The sequence below is a fragment of the Capricornis sumatraensis genome, chromosome 23, assembly GCF_032405125.1.
Source record: "Capricornis sumatraensis isolate serow.1 chromosome 23, serow.2, whole genome shotgun sequence".
Lineage (NCBI taxonomy): Eukaryota > Metazoa > Chordata > Mammalia > Artiodactyla > Bovidae > Capricornis > Capricornis sumatraensis.
This window is the reverse complement of record NC_091091.1, coordinates 44,440,567-44,460,640: the sequence shown is the minus strand read 5'-3', so window position 1 is coordinate 44,460,640 and position 20,074 is coordinate 44,440,567. Positions and strand designations below refer to the sequence as shown.

Here is a 20,074-nt window from a genome sequence, read left to right as displayed (position 1 = left end):
TCATAACTGCCAAAACTTGGAAGCAACCAAAGTTCAGAAGGTGAATGGATAAACTGTAGTACATCCAGACAAGAAAATATTTAGCACTAAAGAAAAATCAACTAACAAGCCATGAAAAAACATGGAGTAAGCGTAAAAGCATATTACTAAGTGAAAGAAGCCAGTCTGAAATGGCTATATTCTGTTTGATTCCAAGTACACAACATTCTGGAAAAGGCAAAACTATGGAGATTAAAAAAAAAGATCAGGGGATGGTGAGAGGAAGGGATGAACAGGCAGAACACGGAGGATTTCTAGGGCAATGGAACTATTCTGTATGACACTATAATGGTGGATACATGTCATTATACATTTGTCAAAACCCATAAAATGTACGTACCAAAAATGAACCTTAATGTAAGCTATGTACTCTGATTGGTAATTATGCATCATAGTAGACTTATCAACATAAGAAATGCACCACTCAGGTGCAGGATGCTGATGGTAAAAGAGGTTATGCATGTGCAGAGTAAGGAGTATAAAAACTTTACTTTCTGCTAAATTCTGTAGTGAACCTAAAGTGCTCTAAAAAATAAAGACTGTTTTAAAAACCTACTTCTTAACAATGTTTTTAGTCACTAATATCCAGGAAATATGTTCTTAAAAAAAAAAAAAAACAGTCCTCAGAATAACAGGAAGTTTTAAAAACTATGTAGCTTTTGTGTGAACTTATTAATAAAACTGCTTTAAAAAATAAAATGGGTTTCCCTGGTGGTCCTGTGGTTAAGAGTCCACTTTGCGATGCAGGAGACACGGGTTCGATCCCAAGTCTGGGAAGAGAGCACATGCCTCAGAGCAACTAAGCCCGTGCGCCACAACTCTGAGTCCACCAGCCCTAGAGACCCATCACAGCAAGAGAAGCCAGCACCACAAGAAGCCTGCACACTGCAACCTGAAAGCGGCCCCGCAAAGCAACCAAGACCCAGTGCAGCCAAAGATATGTGAATAAACAGAACTGCAAAAAAAAAAAAATGAAATTTGAAATATGCTCACACCCAACATTTTAAATTTTTAAAAGACACTGAAATTAACATGAAAGGCTCCCACTAGCTAAATGTGAATCAACTCAAGCACCCACACAAAAATAGGAAAAGATTTTTGAAGTATTGACTAAAAGAAAACTCCGTAAGTCTCCAAACTAACAAATAAATAATGGAGAAGAAAAGCTCTTCCTTACAACAGAAATCAAATAAATGCAAAAGGACTAACTGGATTAAAAATTCACCATTTGGCAATCTTCCCACTAGAATAAAAAAAAAAGATCACGAGTGAACATTAAAACTAGTAGGTGAAAACTTGAGTATTAACAGGATATTTAAGTAGTCTCTAAGTATTTCCCCCAAATCATAACTGTTATGTCACAAAGCCAGCAGACACCTTAACTAAATAATCAAAGTTAACCACACCGGGAAAAACATCATTTGCCTTTTGTTATATTGTTCTAAGAACAAAACTGTGTGATATTCTTGCCAAAAAGTACATCCTCTGACTACAATCATGAGAAAACATCAGAAATGCCGCATTAAGCGACTTTCTACAAAATTGCATGAGTGTGCTAAGTCACTTCAGTCGTGTCCAATTCTTTGTGACCCTATGGCCCATCAAGCTCCTCTGTCCACAGGGTTCTCCAGGTAAGGATCCTGGAGTGGATTACCACGCCCTTCTCCAGGGGATCTTCCTGACCCAAGGATCAAATGTCCGCATCTCTTCTGTCTCCTGCATTGGCAGGCGGGTTCTTTACCACTAGTGCCACTTGGGAAGCCCTAACTACAAAATTACTAATCCTATATTCTTCAAAAACGTATCATGAAAAATAAGGATGTTATCGTTCCAATTAAAGGAGCTTATAAAAAACAAGGCAATAGACTGCAACGCATGATCTCAGATTTTCTTTTGTCTTTATAAAGAACATTAACAGAACAACTGGCAAAATTTAAGTAAAATTTATAGAATCTTATTCTTAAGAATTAAATCACACTAGTAATTTCCTGACTTTGATACCTCTATTGTGGTTACACAGGAGAAAGCCAATACACACTGAAATATTTAGAGATTAAAGGGTATCAAGCCTGCAATTTACTTTCAGACAGTTCTGGTGGGAAAATATATTTGTATTTATATATGTCCAGGTGCGTGCATGCTCAGTCGTGTCCTACTCTTTGTGGCCCTGTGGACTATAGCCTACCAGGCTCCTCTGTCCGTGGAATTTTCCAGGCAAGAGTACTGGAGTGGGTTACCATTTTCTCCTCCAGGGAGTCTTCCTAATCCAGGGATCAAACCTGCATCTCGTCTCCTGCATTGGCAAGCGGAGTCTTTACCACTGAGCCACCTGGGAAGTCCACGAAACAGGTACACAACAGTCCTTCTATATGAGAGAAAATGTGGCCTCCTATATCCCAAATATTTCTCCAGAATTGTCAGTTCTTTCTACCGCTACCACCAAGTCTTAGTTCATTATTTCTCTCAACTATTTTATTATTTTAACTGGTCTTCCTACCTTCATACTTCACATCTCCAGCAAAGTAATGTTTAAAAAAAAAAAAAAAATCTGGTGTTGCTATTCAGCAACTTTAAAAATGTCAACACCCCACTAAAGTTAAAAGTCTTAAAAAGAACATAAAAGATCCTTAACAAACACAAACACATGTGTGCATCAAGAATACCTGACAGTATTTTCCTTCAGTGATCTACTGCCTTTCACCAAAGCATTATTAAGGGAAAATGTACTGTACTTTACTTTGGGAAGATGAGTTCCATCTCTCGATATTTTAGAGAAGAATGCACTGCACTTCTTAGATGTGAGTTCATGTCCCTCTCCACCTGTTACTGAGTCGGGGATTTTGCCAAGTCCTTAAGACCCAAGGCTCTTCACCTGAAAAAATTATGTCGTCTTACCTGTCTTTACTAATACCAATAATCTCAAGCTCTACATCCTATAAATAATATGAACAAATGTCAGTTTGGATTAACACACCTTCGATTTTATATGAAGCTTCAGATCACAGAACATTTGTATTATTTCACTTCATCTTCAGAACCCTCAGGTACTTTCCAAACCCTAGGGTACAGAATCCCTCTGCGGTACAAGTATCTTCATTTTTATGACAATAAATCTGTGGCTTCAGGAAAGGTAAAATGAACTTCCCCACAGTTTAGGAACTTGCCCAAACTTCAGGAAGTAAACCCCAAATTCTGACTTCTATTTTTCCCAACTAATACACCACAGCCTTCCAGAGTTACAAAAACATTTTCACAGAACGAAATGCGACTATTAGATTACAAGATGGACTGACTGCATAGTCACTGTGTCTGGCTACCACAAGGCATTGCCACTACCTCCAGAGCAAGTCCCCAAATCTGAGTTTTTCTCCAGATTACCCTATCATGCCCCTCTTCCAAGCCACCAACCAACTCCCACGTGGATTACTATGTAACCTCCCCACTAATCTTGGTGCTTCTATTCTAGCCACCATCCTCGCATAGAAGCCAGATGGATCCCTTAAGAACGTAAACCAGGTTACCACATAAGGTCTTAAACCCTACTCACTCAGAATAAAATTAAGATTTCCCCAGTTTTTCTTGCAAATCTTTACATAAAAGTGGATTTCATTCTGTTCCTTTTACAAGCAAGCTCAGTCTCTCCATGAGAGTTTTCTAGGAGCAATCTCCTCCGCCTAGAATTCTCTCTCCCTAGATTTTCACATGGCCAGCTCTTGTCATCAAAAACTAGATTTAAATATGACCTCCTCAAAAATCTTCCCTCACCACACTGATGTCATTCTCCACCACATTACCCTACTTTCATTACATTACTGGCAGAGCGCTTATCACCACCTGGGTTTGGTTTGGGTACTTGGTTGTTTGCTTCTGTTTTTCCCTTGTTTGCTCTCTCTATATACTAGAATGTAAATACAGATTTTAAACTTAACACAACATACAGCCTCATCATATCCCCTCCCCACACAGAGGCAACCCTTCCTTCTTCCTACCTGTAAAGACGATCCACACTGGAGAGGATCATTTCTCCTTTCTATTTTCCAGCTCCTCGACAATACTAGCTCGGATGGGGAGGGAGGTGGGAGGGGGGTTCATGTTTGGGAACTCATGTAAGAATTAAAGATTTAAAAAAAAAAAAAAAAAAACTAGCTCTAAGGGAAAATGAGGAGTAAGGACTGGAGAAGAGTAAGGCACTCACAGCCAGGTGTTAGGATCGATATTCCAACCTCTACCACACGCTTAAGCCACACTATACCCTCTGCAGGTCCTTACATGTGACATGGAATTGTCACGTCTCCACCCCTTCATTATACATGGCTGCTTCTGCACACAATGCTCTCCCATCCTGCTTATATCTATGTGTGTACAGATGTGTACATACACACACATACACATACCTAGAAACCTTCTTCAAAGCCTAGCTGAACTGTGTCCACTCCTGTGCAACCCTTCTTGGTGCAACCACAATCTTGTGCTAAATTAATTCAGTCCTTTCTTTACCACTTCACAGTACTCTGTTTAGTGGATTAAGGTTTGTTTTGAATGATCAACTGTTAAAAAAAAAAAAAAAAAAACTCATTTTAATGTCTCTATAACAGAGCTTGCTATAAAACAGCCGCTCACTGATCATTTAGTCAACAAAAAGCAATTCACTATTCTACTGATATCGAAGGATAGTATTTCAAACAAAGATTAACCAAAGTTTTGCAAACTGCTATCATTCCCACGTTTAAAAACAAACTTTACCGTCATTAAATACCAAAAAATGAAGTTAATTACCCACCCCAATCAGAAAAGGATTTAAAAGTGACTTGTTAAAAGTTACAGAAATGATGTCTTGCCCTCAGAATTCCAATCTCAAGGATACTGCTGCAACCCTCAGTAGAACTCCATTTCTCCATCTGCAACGTCAGGATAATTTCTTCAGACACCCAGGGAATGCTGCCTTGCAGTAATCAATTTTAGTTGAGAATAATTATGTTACTAAAGCTAACTGAATTTCAGCAAATGATGCTGGGACTACTAGACAGCCATCTGCAAAAAGAGTAAAGTTGGATCTCTATCTCACACTATATACAAAACTCAAAATTATCAAAGAGCTAAATGTAAGAGCAAAAACTGTAAACTCTGTAGAAGAAATGCAAATCTTCTTGACCATGGATTAGATAATGGCTTCTTAGAGATAACACCAAAAGCATAAATGACAAAAGAAAATAGATAAACTGGACATCAAAATTAAAATCTTTGTACTCCAAAGAACACCACCGAGAAAGTGAAGAGATAACCTAAGGAATAAGAGAAAGTATTTGCAAACCACTTGCAAATCATCTGACTTCTATCCAGAATATATAAAGAACTTTCACAATCCAACAATAAAAAGACAAATAATCCAACTGAAAAATGGGCAAAGGATTGTAATAGACATTTCTCTAAAACTACACAAATGACCGATAAGCACGTGAAAATATACTCAATACCATCAGCCATTAGAGAAATGTAAGTAAAAAACAGACACCACTTTACTCAGATGGCTATAATAAAAAAGGCAACAAGTGGTAATGAGCATGTAGAGAAATGGAATCCTCATAATACACTGCGGGAAGAGAACAGTCACCAAGTCCCTCAAACGTTAAGCACTGAGTCACCATGAAGTGAAGTGAAGTCGATCAGTCGTGTCCGACTCTTTCATTTTTCCCAAGAAAAATGAAAACTTATGTCCCCACAAAAGCTTGTACACAATGTTCATAGCAGCATATTTCATAAAAGCCAAAACATAGAAAACCTAAATGTCCCTCAAAGAATAGAAAAATATAAACAAAATGTGATTTACACCCATATATGGAATATTCATTATTCAGCCATAAAAAGGAATGAAGTACTAATATATGCTACAACATGGATAAACATTAAAACATCAAGCTAAGTGAACAAAGCCAGATACAAAAGGTCATACCCAGAAAGTTCCAAAAAGCAAAACTTGAATATACACACACTGACAACTACTTACATAGCATTTATATTATATTAGGCTTTATAAGTAATCTAGAGATGACTTAAAGTGTGAAGAAGGATGTGCATAAACCTATGGACCTAGACAAACCTAAAATACTTGGTTATTTCATATAAAGGAACTGGATACCCCTGGATTTTGATATCTGAGGGGGATCCTGGAGCAAATCCCCCATGGATACTGAGGGACAACCATATTGTATGATTCCTTCATGGCAAATAAATGGGCAGAAAATGGAAAACAGTAACAGACTTTATTTTCTTGGGCTCTAAAATCACTGCAGATAGCAACTGCAGCCACCAAATTAAAAGACCTTTGCTCCTTGGAAGAAAAGCCATGACAAACCTAGACAGCATATTAAAAATCAGAGACATCACTCTGCAGACAAAGGTCCGTATAGTCAAAGCTATGTTTTTTCCAGTAGTCATTTACAAGAGTTGGCCCATGAAAAGGCTGAGCACCAAAGATTGATGCTTTCAAACTGTGGTGCTGGAGAAGACTCTTGAGAGCCCCCTTGTACATCAAGGAGATCAAATCAAGTTAATCCTAAAGGAAATCAACCCTGAATATTCATTGGAAGGAAGGACTGATGCTGATATTCCAATACTTTGGCCACCTGATACAACCGACTGGTTGATACTGGGAAAGACTGAGGGTAAGAAGAGAAGGGAACAACAGTGGATGAGATGGTCAGATGGTATCATCGACTCAGTCTGAGCAAACTCTTTGACAGGGAAACCTGGCATGCTGCAGTCCATGGGGTTCCAAAGAGTCAGACATGACTGAGTAACTGAACGACACGACTGCGTGACTGAACAACAACCAATTTACATAGAACAGGCAAATCCACAGAGAAAGTACATTTCCAGTTGCCAGGAACTGGGGCAAAGGGAGATGACTGCAAATGAGTACAGGGTCCCTTTGGAGGGTAAGAGATGTTCTGAATAGTGGTAATGGTTATGTAACTTTGTGAATACACTAAAAACTAATGAAATGAATACTTTAAACGGGTGAATTTTACATGAACTAAACTTATTTAGTTATATGAACTAAGTTTATTTAAGCTGTTTAAGATTTTTAAATTTGGACCATTGTTGATGTCTTTATTGAATTTGTTACAACACTGCCTGTTTTATGTTTTCATTTTTTTTGCCACAAGGCATGTAGGATTTTAGCTCCCTGACCAGGGATCGATCCTGGACCCGCCAGCAAATACCCTAAGCTGATATTTTTTTAAATTAAGAAACACCTGGAGATGTGCAACTGACTTCCAACAATGCTTTTATCTATTTGAATAGTTTTTACTTATGTAAATTCAATCCACATAAAAATCTGACTTGCCAAACAATACCAAATAAAAAACCAAAATTGCCTTGTGTTGCTTGAGAGGGAGTGGGGCAGTCTGCCCTCAATAAATTAACTATAAAAATAAAGGAAATAAGTGTTTTCATTACCGAAAAGTTCATTAGGCACCTGAAAAATTATTAATTTTATTTCAATTTACCTAACCAACCTCCATTTTAAAATTCCAACTAATGACTCCTGACAAACCAAAATACCAGAGAGCAAAGAATGCTTGCTGATCCTGACTTCTCAAGTGGTGAAATTACTGATGTAATTCTATGAAAGTCCCTTTTACAAATGCAAGTAGACTAAGTAAAAATGCTTAGTGTTTCTGGAAAGTTAACAGACTAATTTTAGCTTCAAATATGCTAAAAAGGTTTCCGAAGGTTAAAAGAAGTTTTTACGTAAACTAGTTTCTAAAAACCAATCAATTTTAAGGGGGAAAAAAGTATTTGGATGAACTGGAGGAAGAGCACAAGTTTCCATACAGATGCAGTGGATAAATCAAGATGATTTACTGCTAGGAGACTCGGTATCCACAAACCATCAGGCCTCCCACTCACACACACAACACAACACGAACACACACACCTATTTTCCAACTGCATCAGCAACCACCCATGTACCACATAATTACATGTATTATCTTTGGTAAACAAAACTACTATGGACCAGTTTGTTTGTGTTTTCCTTCCAACAGTGTTGACAGGTAGCAGTGAATCACACTCTCCTGAGCCTCACCTGCCTCATGATCAGTGACACATGCGGCCAACAGCTGAGGTGAAAGACGCAAACTGAGATGACAGATGAGCGTCCCCTCCCAGGATGCTGATGCTGCCTGTCAACTTCCCTGGTGGCTCAGTGGTAAGGAATCCGCTGCGATGCAGCTGACACAGGTTCAATCCCTGGATCGGGAAGATCCTCTGGAGAAGGAAACGGCAATCCACTCCAGCATTCTTGCCTGGGAAATCTCATGGACAGAGAAGCCTGGTAGACTACAGTCCATGGGGTCACAAAAAGTGGGACACGACTTAGCAACTAAACACCAACAGCAGTACAAATATGGAACGACCAACCCTTAATGTCACTGGTGCCAAATTCAAACCCAAGTAACTGGCCCAGAGTCAAAGATGAAATAAACCACAGACCTGTAGTACTTATTTTTATTCGAATAACACAATGATCATTATCAAAATATTAAGCATCCTCTATAGAAAGAATTACGCTGATAATGTTGCTTAGTTTCTAAACCGTGTCTGACTTTGGGTGACCCCATGGACTGTAGCCCGCCACCAGGCTCCTCTGTCCATGGGATTCTCCAGGCAAGAATACTGATGTGGGTTGTCTTCTCCAGGGGATCGTCCCAACCCAGGGATAGAACTTGCATCTCCTGCTTGGCAGGCAGGTATTTTTTTTTTTTTTTAAACCACTGAGACCCTTAGATATAAACATACTGGCAAAAAAAATTTTTTTACAGATTGTCATAGTTTCCAATGGACTGCAGCACGCCAGACTTCCCTGGCATGCTGCAGTCCATGGGGTCGCAAAGAGTCAAATACTACTGAACTGATAGTTTCCAGTATTTTGCCTCATAAATCAAAAGTTCCAGCAACTCCAATACTTAGAGAAGTACAAACTTCATATTCTAGAACATCTCTAAAACCAGAAACACTTTGTCAGACCATGTATCCATATTTTCAGAGCATAATATATGGTGCACAGATGTAGGGCTTAGGGTTCATACCCAATCCTCAAAGATCTTAAAAATCTAATTGGGAAGTAGAATAAAAAGATAAATTGAAATCCAGGCCAGCATATTCTAAAAAGGAGAAAAAAAAGAGAGGAAAACAGTCTCTCACTGCAGAGGTGAGACTAGATCTCGGGGCTGAAAAGTCAAGAAGGCTCCTCAAGGCCAGAATAAAGGGAATATCCATGAACAAAAGAAGAAGAGGGTTTCAAATAGAAAGAAAAGCACAAAGAAAAGCCAAGAGGAGCAACTTCAAAGGAACAACAAACAAGTTAGCTTGACTGGAACCAAAGATTCACAAAGGCAAGAAATAAGAGTTAAGATTGAAGAATGATCAGGGCCAGATTATAAAGAAACCTGAAAACCACACCAAGGAGTTAAAACCTTACTTTGCATGTAACAGGGAGTCTCTGGAAGTTTTTATGTTGCGATGTGAGAAGGTGAATGTTAACATGCGTAAGATATTATTTACTCAAAGCATTAGTGAAGCACAAATACTCCAGGTGAAACACATCACCAGGAGAAAAACGTACTCAAAGTCCAGGTACAAGAGCTTATTTGGGGGGAAGGAGGGAAGTGAGCAGCAGTGCACAAATACTGACACTGACCCAAGTTAAACAAAAAGCTACAGAGGTCTACCTTTGCAATCCCCATTTGTTTAAAGTTTCCACCTATTATAAAACCAAGCTAAGTATAAAAGCACACTGAACAGCTCTCACTGTATCAATTACACACAGGAGGCAATCTACCTCAAATATCCTACACCTGGGTCATGAGTTCCAAACCTATACTAACCCTCAGATTTTAAATGTAATATGCCAAAACCTTTATCAGTGTACAGAACTGAATCAAGGTTACAAGCTTTAAAATACTGTGCAAGAGTTCATCATACTAACCCAAGCACATTTCCAAAGTAAATAAATGGGTGTCTCAGTGCTCCCAAGCATTAATAAAAGGGGTTGAAACAACAACAGAAATTAAAATCCCTCATGACATTCAAACAGGATCCTCCCCAAAGATTAAAATATGCCACTACTGTCCTCTCAGTGCCACTAACAGCCCTATAAAAACAATGTTATGAAATTTTAGCATAAGAAGGTGACTGCATATCTTGTCAAGAGCTAAAAATCAAACAGGGAAGCAGGGTTCTAAATTTCTTTATAATTGCCTCATTTAATTAATAATACTAATAACCAGGAGGAGAGGTCCAGCTTAATTTTTCACAAACGTAGTTTAGATAATTTTCCTAAGGCCCCTGGCAGAAGCCAAGATCAAAATTCCTCATGGTTTCCCCTGGCTTATGGTTTGAACACTGAGTCATCCATGCTTGATCAAAACATGGGTACCCTTGAGGTCGCACAAGTGATAAAGTCAACTAAAAAAAGAGACCTCAGGAAAAAAAAAACACTCATTATATAACGTTTCTAAGAGCGAAAGATTTCTCATTAACTGTATCCCTAAAACATTTTTGTACATTAAATTTATTGACAACAACGTAACAGATCATAGGGGGAACACACAGACCACAATACTTGGGTGGAAGGGGACGGCGTTTAACCTGATACAAGTCTACGGAGTTACGGAATCAATCGACTGAAATACCAAATTCTCTGCCAGAAGAATTTCCAAACACCGGGGTTATCTCAAAGATAAGTGGGGTCGGCTCAAACTTCCAGGCTGAACCTCAACTGCTGGCCCCTCGAGCTTAACATGCAAGTATTCATTATGGTCCTTTTGTCTGTGGAATGACCCCACACACCAAGCCACAGGCAAGGGAATAAGGTAAGTGTGCACGGAACCATCGTTTATTGCGAGCGAGAGGGCCAATCTTTCCACTAGTTCCAGCTTCTCCCCCTCACCAGCCCCCCACCGCCCCTCAGCCCACCCCTGTCGGCCCCCACCTTTATTTTCTGAGAAAAAGGGAAACAACGGGAGGCCACCGCGGGAGGCGGAGAGGAAGCCGCCGGGGGGGTTGGGAGGTGGGCTGAAATACAAGTTTGGGGGCACCGGTACCAACTTGTGGCGACGAACCCAAGTATTGAGGGCCCTATTGCAGAGACCAGCCCGTAGGTGGCAGGAAAAGAAGTTGGGGGGGGGGGGGGGGGCGTAATCTGGCGGAAGAGAGGCGGCTGGGCAGGCAGCGCGTCCAGCAGCGGCGGACCGATGGTCGGTAAACAAGCCGGGCGGACCCACACCCTCCCACAGCCCCGGGCCTGTCCCCTCACTAGGAAAGCCCAAGATGGAAGCGCGGCGAGGCCAGCCCGTGCCCCCCTCCCCTCTCCTCGCCGGCGACGCTGCCCCCGGGGGTGGGGTGGGGGAAGACGCAGAGGGGGGTGCCCGGGAGACCGGCGACCAGGGTGCCGTGAGGGAGCGAGGGGCCGGGCAGGCCGCGCGCCGGGGCCGCCAGGGGCCTGAGACAGGGCGCCGTCCCCGGGGGGCCCCAGTTACCTGGCGGCGGCTCCTCCTCCAGCTCCTGCTCCTCCTCCCCGTCCGACGCTCGGCGCCCGGCAGCCGCGGCGGCGGCGGCAGCGGCGGCGGCGGCGGCGACTCCCCCCCGAGCAGCCCGCGGCGACGAGCCGAGCCCGGCCCCTCTCCGCCTCCCTCCGCGCCTCCGCCCGCCCCGCTGCTGCCGCCTCCGCCCTCTCCCCACAGTCAGGACATGGTCTCCGCAGGCCCGCGCGCGGCTCCCACTGCCGGAGGCGGGGGCAGAGGAGCGGAGAGCAGGCGCGGAGGCGGAGGGACGCCGAGGGGAGGGGGGAGCCAGGAGGGGGGGCTGCCTCGGACGCAGCGGGCTCCTAATGGCGGCGGTGAGAGGCCCCGGAGCCAAATAAACCCTGCGGGTAGCCGCACAACGTCAAGTCCGGACCCCGCAGCTCGTCGCCCTGTCATTGGCCCCGAGGCCGCCAGCGGCGTAGCCAATGGGCGGCTGCCTCTTTCCAGGCGCTGGAGGCGGGCGGTGGAGAGCTGACGTCACGCAGGCGCCGGCCCCGATTGTGAGGCAGCACCGCGCGCCAGCCCCCCCCAAACCCCGCCCACTTTGCGGAGGCCGGGGCTGCGGAAACTCGGCGACGTGAGGGGGACGCAGAGAGGCGACCGTGCGGGATACGGAGACGCGGACGGGGCGATCAGGAGGGATTCTCCTGGCTACTTAACTTCTCGTGTCGCCTCTGTGCTACTGACGCGTCAAAAGTCTTAAGTCAACCCCCACGTCTCACCAACTGAACTGCTTAGTGACAGTTCTGCATGACTTTTTCTTAACACAGTTTCAGATTCTTGATAAGACACCAAAGAATATAAATGTTTCATTTCAGTTCAGTCGCTCAGTCGTGTCCGACTCATTGCGACCCCATGAATCGCAGCACGCCAGGCCTCCCTGTCTATCACCAACTCCCGGAGTTCACTCAAACTCACGTCCCTCGAGTCGGTGATGCCATCCAGCCATCTCATCTTCTGTCGTCCCCATCTCCTCCTGCCCCCAATACCTCCCAGCATCAGAGTCTTCTTCCAATGAGTCAACTGTTCACATGAGGTGGCCAAAGTGCTGGAGTTTCAGCTTTAGCATCATTCCTTCCAAAAGAAATCCCAGGGCTGATTTCCTTCAGAATGGACTGGTTGGATCTCCTTGCAGTCCAAGGGACTCTCAAGAGTCTTCTCCAACACCACAGTTCAAAAGCATCAATTCTTCGGCTCTCAGCTTTCTTCACAGTCCAACTCTCACGTCCATACATGACTACTAGAAAAACCATAGCCTTGACTAGACGGACCTTTGTTGGCAAATTAATGTCCCTGCTTAAATGTTTGAGTTGAGGTAATTTAATTTTTATGTAGCTACTTTTTACCACGTCTATTTTTATTCCTGCTGCTGACTAAAAAAATGTAGTCACAACCTGAAAGGAGAGAGTTGTTTTATTTCGTGGGAATGTTTAGGGCTCCGAGCCTGGGAGAGATCATCGTCTTAGTTCAGTCAGTTCAGTTCAGTCGTTCAGTCCTGTCGGGCTCTTTGTGACCCCACGGACTGCAGCACGCCAGGCTTCCCTGTCCATCACCATTTCCTGGAGTCCACTGAAACTCATGTTCATTAAGTCGGTGATGCCATCCAAAGAATATAATATAAATCACATCCTCTGTCCTCCCCTTCTCCTCCTGCCTTCAATATTTCCCAGCATCAGGGTCTTTTCTAATGAGTCAGCTCTTCGAATCAGGTAGGAGTTTCAGCTTCAGCATCAGTCCTTCCAATGAATATTCAGGACTGATTTCCTTTAGAATGGACTGGTTGGATCTCCTTGCAGTCCAAGGGACTCTCAAGAGTCTTCTCCAACAGCACAGTTGAAAAGCATCAATTTTTCAACACTCAGTTTTTTTTATGGTTCAACTCTTACATCCATACATGACTATTGGAAAAACCATAGGTTTGACCAGACGGACCTTTGTTGGCAAAGTAATGTCTCTGAATTTTAATATGCTGTCTAGGTGGGTCATAACTTTTCTTCTCAGTAACTCTGAAAAAACTGCTCCAAGGAGGCAGGGAGGAAATCAGGCTATATACAAGTTTGCAACAAAGGGAGCAGGCTGTCTGAAGGTCAAAGATCAAGTACCAAGTTAAGGAATTTAGCTTTCTATGTGCGGAAAGATGGCAGCCCCTAGGCTCCCTGACTTCCCTCCTTTCTTGTGTACCTCAGCTGCTTGGGGGCTAACCGTTTCCTTGTTCACCTTAGGGAGTGGCAGCTGGCTGCTTCTTGCATCCCCCCAGCTCCTCAGCAGTCACCGTGCGGGTGGCAGCGTCTGCTGGATCTCAGTTTTGGGAGCCCTCATTGACATTTGGAAGCCAGAAAATGCTGATGGCTGTGATAGTTCTTGTTGGTTAACATGGCAGGAGATATTTTCATTTCACACTGCCTTCCAGGCAGCTATCCATTTATATTTGTGTATGTGTAAATTTATAGTGTATATTACTCAGATACATACATATATACATAAAGAGAAGGCATGGAGTTATATGCCAGTTACGTCTCAAAATTAATTAAAACAAAAAAAGTCCTAGAGAGTTTGTTTTTTGCTCTCTTCTGCTACTTTCTAGCTCTAGTTTGGGGGAAACCTGATTTTCTAATGCCTGCCTTTTCTGTAAGTGGTAAGGACCCCAAGTTCTAAAGAGAATATGTTATACGGTGGTGTTTTGTATATTTCTTTCTATCTTTCTTTCTCTTTGTTTTTTACTGTTGTTGTTCAGTTGCTAAATTATGTCTGACCCTGCAACCCCACCCACTGCAGCACACCAGGCTTCCCTATCGTTCACTCTCCTGGAGTTGGCTCAAACTCATGTCCATTGAGTCGGTGATGTCATCCAACCATCTTATTCTCTGTCGCCCCTTTCTCCCCCTGACCTCAATCTTTCCCAGCATAAGGGTCTTTTCCAGTGAGGAGGCTTTTCTTGTCAGGTGGCCAGACTATTGGAGATTCAGCTTCAGTATCAGTCCTTCCAGTGAATGTTCAGAGTTGATTTCCTTTAGGATTGACTGGCTTGATCTCCTTGATGTACAAGGGACTCTCAAGAGTGTTTTCCAGCACCACAGTTCAAAAGCATCAATTCTTCGGTGCTCAGCCTTCTTTATGGTCCAACTCTCTCATCTGTACAAGACAACTGGAAGAACCATAGCTTTGACTATATGGATCTTTATCGGCAAAGTGATGTCTCTGCTTTTGTAAATACACTGTCTAGATTTGTCATAACTTCTCCTCTTTTACTGTGAATGTAGTCAAATAGCCTAAGTCATTTAGTCATTTACTAAAACCCCATGAGTATACCATATTTTTCTGGCTGTGAAAGTGAAAGTCTCTCAGTCGTGTCCACCTCTTTGGATCCCATGGAATTCTCCAGGCCAGAATACTGGAGTGGGTAGCCTTTCCCTTCTCCAGGGGATCTTCCCAACCCAGGGATCGAAGCCAGATCTCCCACATTTGCTTTTCTCAATGAGACTTCACCTTATACTTTTCATACTTCAAATTTATTTCAAGAATTTGAATGGACCATAAAAACACAACAAGTCTTTAAAAGTTGTAAACCTCTTTAAAAGTTACCAGTTGGGGAACTATAGTACTGTCAAAGCATTTAATAATAGCATTTCTATTGAAGTTCTCAGCTTCAATAGAAAGAATTTATTAGTCAGAGTTTAATTGGATTTTTAAAACTTGGATGGAAACCTCATTTAGTAAAACTATGCCTGATATTCTCAGTCTCTCTTTGCAGAAATATGCAAAGGTTGCATGTTCAGCTTCACTTTGGCCACTGAAGAGAAATACCTTATATAACTGCTTCTCATCAACTGCCTCTTACCTAATCATTGGTATGTTATATAAACCATTCCTGTGATATAGAGGTTTTCAATAACCACCATCTTCCCAAAGCAACATTTTTGCTTAAGTATTCATCAATAAATTAAGCTTAAACTCCAAGTCATTTTCCTACGAAACTTAACACACATTCTCCAACATATATTGAACACAATTGAAATTAAAATTAAACCACGGTATTATGAAAGAACACATGGTTCCACCAACATTTCCCTTTGAAAATATTTCAGAGCCTCTGAGAAACTCCAGCTTGCCCTGCCCGAATCTCCAGTACAAGTTCCCAAGAACCACAGGATCAGGTGTTTTTGTTTAGTTTGAGCCGTAATTCATTTTATTAAGGAAAAGGGCTATTGTTTGAGTAAGCTTATTAACTCTTCATACAGTTTAGCAAACAAAGTCCATGTGGCGAGGAATAACAAGCACTCCAAGATGAGTAAGACACAGTCTGGGTTTGAGGAAACTACAGCATAGGAATGAGGACAAGACAAAAATAACCATAATTATGATAGGCGGTAGATGTGCTAAGTAAATTCAAATAAAAATCGTCTTGTAATTGAGAGGAAGAGCAATTCCAAAAATGACTCTATGCTGAGGCAGAAAAGGCATTTGATACCAGGGCAGGGGTTCTCAGCCCCAGCTACACATGAGGATCTTTTCAAAACACGCATATCTGGGGACCACCCAGAGCTACTGACCCCATCCCCAGCTGGAGAGCTTGCCCTGGCTATGTGTTAAACATACTTCCCAGGTGAATATCATGTGCAGCCAAATATTGATATTGTACCACCCCCACTGTTTGCAGATGTGGAAACTAATGCCTAGAGATTTTAAGTGACTTACCAAAAGCCAGACCATCTAAGTCTAAAATTAGAACATAAAGCTCTTGATTCCCCAGTCAAATCTCCCTTCCATTGCACCACATGCAAGTAAAAACGATGTCAGCAAAGGCAGCAGACAGTACTGTCACAAAGACAGTGTTTGGCACAGAGATTAAATTATCATTCTCCTTACATAAATTTCTGAGAACTATTTCATTTGGGAGTAAAAAAAAAATCCTTTTTTTTTTTTTTTGGAAAAAGTTCTTTTGCTTAGAACCTTTTTACTAAAGTGTAGGGAGGGACATTATAGTTTTGCTGACAACTAGCTTGTTTGAAGTTTTATTTCAGGTGTTTTTCAAACTATCTACAGAAGATATGGCTTCCCTGGTGGCTCAGTCAGTGAAGAATCTGCCTGCAGTGCAGGAGACTGGGCTTCCATCCCTGGGTCGGGAAGATCCCCTAAAGAAGGAAATGGCCACCCACTCCAGTGTTCCTGCCTGGGAAATCCCATAGACAGAGGAGCCTGGTGGGCTACAGTCCATGGGATCACAAGAGTCAGACAGGAATTAGTGACGAAACCACCAGCACAGAAGATAAAATTCTGTTTTACTTTTCCTGTGAAGGACTTGTTGTGAAGATCTCGAATGCCAAAACGTAGCTCCTTTACTAGTAGAAAGCCATGGAAAGGTTTGGAGCAGGCAGGTGCCAGTTCTTAGAAGTTAACCTGGAATAGCTGTGAGACCAGCCAATGTAGAAGCAGAAACAGGGACACAGAAACCAATTAAGAGTCAAAGACCTAAAGAGTCAAAGACCTAAAGCCTGTGGGAATGGAAAGGAGACATAAAATAGGGTGACCGTAGAAGGTTCCACGGAGAAAGCAATGGCACCCCACTCCAGTACTCTCGCCTGGAAAATCCCATGAACGGAGGAGCCTGGTGGGCTGCAGTCCATGGGGTCGCTAGGAGTCAGGCACGACTGAGCAACTTCACTTTCACTTTTCACTTTCATGCATTGGAGAAGGAAATGGCAACCCACTCCAGTGTTCTTGCCTGGAGAATCCCAGGGATGGGGGAGCCTGGTGGGCTGCCATCTATGGGGTCACACAGAGTCGGACATGACTGAAGCGACTTAGCAGCAGCAGCAGCAGCAGAAGTTTCCAGATTTGCTAGCCTTTGAATCTGGAGTAGACGAAAGAATTGAAAGTCAGGGATAAAACTCAGGAGAAGAACTAGATAAGAGGTGGTAGTGACCGCTGGACCGGGTGTGTTGAGATGCTAGGCTCAGAAGGGAAATGTTGAAAACATGATAGACTGGACCTGGAGATAAACATTAGGGAGTTATCTATGCAGAAGTTACCCTTGAAGCCACAGGAGCAGGGACGAAAAAGAGAAACTCCCATAGGAAGAGAAAAAGATGGGTCTGAAAGACAGGCAATGAAGAGTTGTTCTGGAAGCCCGGGGGTGGCAAACCTCAAGAACACAAAGACAAACAGCCAGATTCCGCAGACTTAGGAGTTAGAACAGAGGAAAGGTCACTGGATTTGACAAACAAGAGCCTCAGTGACCTTCCAGAGAACAATACTCAGTAGGATGGTGGGGATAGAAGCCAGATTTCAAAAGCTACAGACATGTGTGGGCCTTGAAGCAGCGAGTATACACCAGTCTAAGATGTTTGGCAATGAAGGGAAGGCAGGGGATAAAAGAACAGACACAGGGAGGAACAAGAATGACAGAAAGGTTTTGTTAATTTTACATTTTTTGTTTGTTTGTTTCGTTGTTGTTTTGGCCACGCTGCATGGCACGTGGGATCTTAGTTCCCCAACCGGGGATTGAACACATACCCGGTTAGGTAGAAGCACAATGTCCTAACCACCGGACCACAGGGAAGTCCCCTTTTGCTTTTGTTGGTTTCTTGGCCACCTCAAGTCGTCTTACTTGTGGCCCTCAGGCTCAGCGGTTGTGATGCTCAGGCCTAGTTGCCCCATGATAGGTTGGATCTTAGTTGTCCAACCCAGGATCAAACCCATGTCCCCTGCATTGCAAGGCAGATTCTTAACCAAGGGACCACCAAGGAAGTCCCACATAATTTTTTTTTAATGGACAAATCTGAGCACTTTTTAAGCATAGGGGACAGAATTGGGGGGTGGGAAGCAGGGGAAGGATGAAAATCCAGGAGGAAGATAACCCAGAGCAGACTGATGTTTCTTAACTAGGAGACAGGGAGGGAGCAATTTTCTTCCCACAAACAAGATAAAAGGAAGATGTGAGATATACAGTTGCAGAGAAATTTGGATGGGAGAACTGGGGAGGGTCACACTTCATACCCTTTCTCCTCCTGGGGAAGGTCACCAGCTGGGGCTGGGCTGGGAGCTGGAGGAGAACAGAGGGACTTTGGGACAATGGTTGTGGGGAAGTAAACCAAGGAGAGAGAAATAGAAAAACAAAAGGAATCATGTTTTCCAAAACAGTTCAGCTTCCCAGAGTCAGGCCTAGAACAGGGGGGTGAGAGGGAAGACAGCAGAGACAACTAGAGGTGGGCCTTTCCAAATGTGGGACATAAAAGGCACTTTGTTGAAGGAGATGATGAGAGGTTCAACTTGCTCAAGGACTGTGTGTGTGTGTGTGGGGGGGGGGGGGGCATGCTGTGCTCTTTTGAAGCAAGTTGTCCAAAATTGGTGAGCTTCCCTCCAAAGAAGTGTTAGAAACTTCAATCTGTTACAAGAACAAAATCTCAGCTGTATTGCAGAAAATGTCAGTTCTATAAACTGCAAACTCTCTTCCACTTACTGTACCTGATTATACGTGATCCCTCAATGGAAAATCCCTTTTGCAGTAGAAAATGCAAGATCATAATATTGCCCGATCCATTCTCATGCCATAAATGCCACTGCTTTGTGGAATATACACTCCCCCTGTGACTCCCCCAGATGCCAACCCAACTGCAAACCTGCCTGGGAAAAATCTCTCATGAAACCACAGAGTATGGGTGTTAAGGCATGAGACAGCACACAGCCTGCTTGACTCTTCGTCGTCCTGGCCTGTGCTAGGATGAGTCTGGTCAGATCTGTAGGAATTTATGCTCACAGTAACAAGTTCACCCTACATCTAGATGAAGGCATTGTCATAAAACTTCAGCTACTAGATATCCCTATAAAGTGGGCTTCCCAGGTGGCGCTAGTGGTAAAGAACCTGCCAATGCAGGAGCTGCAAGACATGTGAGTTTGATCCCTGGGTTAGGAAGATCCCCTGGAGGAGAGCATGGCAACTCACTCCAGTGTTCTTGCCTGAAGAATCCCATGGATAGAGGAACTTGGCGGGCTACAGTCCTTGGGGTCGCAGAGTGGGACACGAGTGAGCAACTTAGCAGGCATGCACACATCCCTATAAAGTAGACACTGAATTACAAGAGAATTGTTGAAATTGTATGAAGTCTGTTTAGGAAGTTTGGAGACATCGACTACCTGAAACAACTTCGTCTGTTATTCTCTGGACCCAGACAAGTTTTGTAAGCGGCAACAATATGAGGTTGAAAGAACATGGACTTTGGAGCCATGCAGACCTAAGTTTAAATTCTGCTCAACCTGGAGAGTCCCTTGGACAGCAAGGAGATCAAATCAGTCAATCCTAAAGGAAGTCAACCCTGAATATTCATTGGAAGGACCTTTGCTGAAGCTGAAACTCCAGTACTTTGGCCACCTGATGTGAAGAGCCAACTCATTGGAAAAGACCCTGAAGTGGAAAGATTGAAGGCAGGAGGAGGAGGTGGCAAATG

General features: G+C 43.1%; 1 protein-coding gene across 1 annotated transcript in view; it reads right to left on the bottom strand.

Annotated features, from left to right (window-relative positions):
* Positions 1 to 11,636, bottom strand: part of ZRANB1 (zinc finger RANBP2-type containing 1) — a 71,226-nt gene extending 59,590 nt beyond the window's left edge. The window contains exon 1 of the mRNA XM_068961269.1: positions 11,586 to 11,636. The gene's annotated coding sequence lies outside the window, so the exon portion shown is untranslated. The remainder of the gene's footprint in view (positions 1 to 11,585) is intronic.
* Between the last annotated feature and the right edge of the window lie 8,438 nt (positions 11,637 to 20,074).